Source organism: Eulemur rufifrons, chromosome 27, assembly GCF_041146395.1.
Source record: "Eulemur rufifrons isolate Redbay chromosome 27, OSU_ERuf_1, whole genome shotgun sequence".
NCBI classification, from domain to species: Eukaryota; Metazoa; Chordata; class Mammalia; order Primates; family Lemuridae; genus Eulemur; species Eulemur rufifrons.
This window is the reverse complement of record NC_091009.1, coordinates 4908177-4912652: the sequence shown is the minus strand read 5'-3', so window position 1 is coordinate 4912652 and position 4476 is coordinate 4908177. Positions and strand designations below refer to the sequence as shown.

At 31.7% G+C, this 4476-nt stretch overlaps 1 non-coding gene across 1 annotated transcript; it reads right to left on the bottom strand.

Moving 5' to 3' along the window:
- Positions 1-2000: 2000 nt before the first annotated feature.
- LOC138375940 (U4 spliceosomal RNA) lies at positions 2001-2141 on the bottom strand. The gene has a single exon (XR_011231632.1). It is a non-coding gene; the product is annotated as a U4 spliceosomal RNA (small nuclear RNA).
- Between the last annotated feature and the right edge of the window lie 2335 nt (positions 2142-4476).

Here is a 4476-nt window from a genome sequence, read left to right as displayed (position 1 = left end):
AAAAATTTAAAACTTAATTTTATTCAAATAAATGCTACTTACAGTATCAGGTATATTTGTATAACATGAATTTGTCAAACTTTAAGAAAGATTATGTAGAAAAGGTCGTGTCCATTACATGTCTGTGTTCAAATTTCTAGTGGTTCTAGAGAAAAATACATAAAAAATAAATCCCAAGGTAATATAATTTTGTTTGTGGAATCATTCCATAAGAAAATAATTTTATACATTTAAAGATATGTTCGTGGAAGATCCTTACAATATACTTGTGGTAGTAATCCAATTCTCAAAATTTTGAGTAGGTGACATGATTTATTTACATGTATTTTGTTACTATCAATCCTTTAATTTCATGCCATAAAATCTTTCAATTAATGAAAATCCTAAAAATAAAGGAGTGGGGCATATTTCTTCTTTATATCCTAAAACAATACACATTGTCTTAAAAAGAAACTAAGAAAAAAGAGCTAATAAAAACAGCAGGCATGATTAGGCTTTAAAAGAAGAACCCATTGATATAAATGTTTTTATATATTTTCTAATGGAAGATACAAATAATAGCTGCTAAAGTAATACATGTAAATAAATTAATATTATACAGTAGGAAGAATAAACAAAGGACAATATCATTTAATCTCATAGGAACTTTATAATATAGCAAAGTTTCTTATTTTTTCTGAGGGTATGTACATTTTCACGAAAAGAAAAAACTCTTTCAAATAATTATTTTGTCCCTGAATTTTGTGGTTTGATATAACATAATATTTATAAAATTATTTTTTCTCAGTTCATAAAATATTCCTTTCAAATGTATGCAAATTATGATTAAACTAAGGACACAAACAAATTTAATCAATAATAGTACCTAGAAATGGACTAAAAATGCTCAAAAATAGTTGATCATTTTAAGTTGTTTATTGTGGATAACTTTAAACTTATATGCTGATTCAGAAAAGCACTGGACAAGAGTTTATCTTTGCACTATTTATTAAAAAAAGGAATTTGGAAAGCAAATTAATAATGTAAACAAGATATGAAGGAGAAAATGTTTTACTTAAGGAAACAATCTCTTTTCAATTAAATTAGAAGCAACCATTTGCGTACCAATTATAATTAACAATGAGCCTTATTTGTGCATTACATAGGGTTTGGCAGGATTTCTACTTGGCAGTGTTTGCACATTAACTTTAATTGCTGGATGCCCTGGGAATGACTGAAACTTTCACTTCAAATATAATATGCATTTCAGATTATTATGATGCTTCTCTAGTTGGGCTGAATTAATGAGATTTCATCATGTTTATATTAGTGATTCCTAAGTATTTTTATGTTCTTTTACAGAAGCAAATCCCTGTCTGCACAGATTCTAAATGGAATGTTTTTCATTGTGAAAAGAGTAACCTCACTGTCAATAGAACAGTGAAAGCAAATGCTAAATGCTGTAACAGGTAGGGAGAAAATAAACTGTGAGAAATGACCTTCAAACCCTAAGGTTCTATTAGTGTAGAATTTTATGTAGGAGCTAAGTATTAAAAACAATTGATTTCATGGAGACATAGAGTAGAATGATGGTTACCATAGGCTGGGAAGAGTAGCAAGGAGGGAGGATAAAATGGGGATGGTTAATGGCTACAAAAATATATTAATAGTTAGATAATTAGATAGAATGAACAATATTTGATGCACAACAAAGTCACTAAAATCAACAAGTTAGGGTATACTTTAAAATAACTAAAAAAGAGTAGAATTGAAATGTTTCTAACACAAAGAAATGATAAATGCCTGAGGTGATGGATACTCCAATTACCCTGATTTGATTAATATACATTGTATGCCTGTATCAAAATATCATATGTATCCTATAAATATATACAACTATTAAGTACTCATAATAATTAAAATGTTTTTAATTTAAAAAAATAAAATAAAATTCAAGTGGCACTATTAATGGAATTCAACAATATTGTTTAAAGTTTATTTATTTATTTATTTTTATTCAGTCCCCATAGGGACCGTCAAAAATTGCCAGTGCCGACTATATTGCAAGTCGTCGTGGCCGGGTATTGGGAAAAGTTTTCAATTAGCAATAATCGCGCCTCGGATAAACCTCATTGGCTACGATACTGCTACTGCACAAAGCTAAAGTTTATTTTTTAACCAGTTATTTTGCTGTAGTGAGACACCAAACCACTCTTCTGAATGTAGATAATATATGCATGTGACATTTGTCCAAAAAGTGTCATAACAAATTCAGGAAAGCATTCCTACAGCTTATTCCCTTCCTTAAATAGATGCAATAGCTCATGATCCCCTTAGAAGCACCTCCTGTAACAAAGAGGTCTGAGATGTCACAGTGGGACAGTTATATTCAGAAAGACGTGTTCTCCCCTTTCAACCATCTCACTTTGCATAACGCTGTTGCCTCTGGGTCATGAATGAGAACTTGTGATTGAAAGAAAAAAATAACCTGGGGAATGGCCCTGTCAGTCATATAATTTTTGAATAATAATAATGGTGATAATGATGAATGTATTTTAGAACACTTTTCTTTCTAAAAGTTTAAGGCATGTATGAAGGTCAAGAACAGAGACTAATCACACCCTTATTGCTTTTTTCTAACTCAAGACTGTGGTGGTTAATGTGGAAAATGTTTTTATTTAAAAGGATACTTTTCTCAGTGATTGACAATGGCTTTTAAGTACTGTGTGCCATTACCAGAATGGCTACTTCTCTGCAGAGCACAAATACTAAACACCATCTGGAATCTATTCGCATGCATGCATATGTGGCTTTTTTTATTGTCGTTGTTTTTTGGTGGGGTGTGTGTGTGTGTGTGTGTGTGTGTGTGGTATAAACCAATAAAACAGAGTTTCTAAATAAATAGGACCAGGGTGATAACAATTTAATCGAACAGGGCAGCTCAGTATAAGTATTTTAAAGAAATACATCTTTCCCAGCAATAAGTCATAATATGTTTGATTAAGCATAGACAGGATTCAAAGTGAAGCCAAAGACTGCCTTGAAAATAAAAATGCTTATCTTTAGATAGGTAAGATAAAGCTGAATATTTAGAGTATATTTGCCATTCAATTTAAGTTAAACCTATACTTATTCTATATGTTTATCATAAAATTGAGTTCTCTTTATTAATTAAAGTGAAAGGGTTTTCTTTTAATATTGAAAAATAAATGTGACATTTCTAAGGATTCTTAACTTCTAATTTTGAATGAGAATATAAATGCTAATTATAAGTAATTATATTTGTTATATCGACTGTAAAGAAAATGTTCAATTACAAATGTAAACAACTTTGTCATATGAACTGGGCTTATCAATCACTTTTATGATAATTAATCTGTTAATGCTGAACTCACTGATCAATTAACCAATCTTTGTTTCAAGATCACTAAAAATAAGCACATCTATTTTAAAATTTAAAAAGGTAATGCATGTATTATGTATTTTATAAAACCACTGTTATTTGAACTGATATAGAAATTGTTATGATAAACATTCAAATGCTTTTATGTATTGAGAAGATTTATGTTCAAGTATATTTTCTTATGTTTTAGCCCAAGTTATCTAGAAAACAGAACCTGAGAAAAATCTTATGTGGAAATATTTAATTGGGTGTAATCCTGGGCCAGTGAGAGTGTCAGGACAATGATAGTGAGAAACAAATACATGGTGGTAAGTTACCGAGCTGGCTGCTGCTTTGGGAAGAGCACAGACTGGTCCCTGAGCCATGTGAGATGGGAAGTCTTTGGTGAGACTCTGTTTCTTGGGATGGTCTATTAGAGGACAGCACGGAGAGGAATTTCTCTGCTGACTCCTAGTTGCTATCTGTCCTCCACTGGGCAAAGTTTTCACTCTGCAGAGTTAGCTTCTCCATACTTCTGAGAAGTCCTGCCTGATCTGTTTGGCAACTGCTGGGATATCTTGGTCTCCTTCTTTGAAAAAAATGATGTTATGAGTGAGTCCAGAATTAATTGAAGAAGCCAAAGATTCTAGGTATTGGCCTTAAGGAGCATTAAAAAAACTCTGATGGACTACATAGAGTTGGTCCCTATGGGAGTTGCTGGGGTGAGCAAGTGGCCAGGGGCCCAGGAAACAGGTAAGGTTGAGAAAATGTGATGCTGCACAGAAGATATGCCTGATGTAGTCCATTATTCACTGTGGCATTCAGATGTGCTTAGGTCCCACTAGTATTAATATATCTGAGTTCTATACATAAAAATGGGATACCACTTTTGTAAAAATATGAGTTCAATCAGGCAGAGTCTATGAGGAGACCAAACTCAATCTCCTACATGTTCTTAAAGAAGAACATTTATTTACAAAGAGCTTGTAGATTTCTCAGAGAACTAAAAATAGAAGTACCATATGATCCAGCAATCCCATTTCTGGATATCTATCCAAAGAAAAAGAAATAAATATATAAAAAAGATACTTGCACTCATATGTTTATCACAGAAC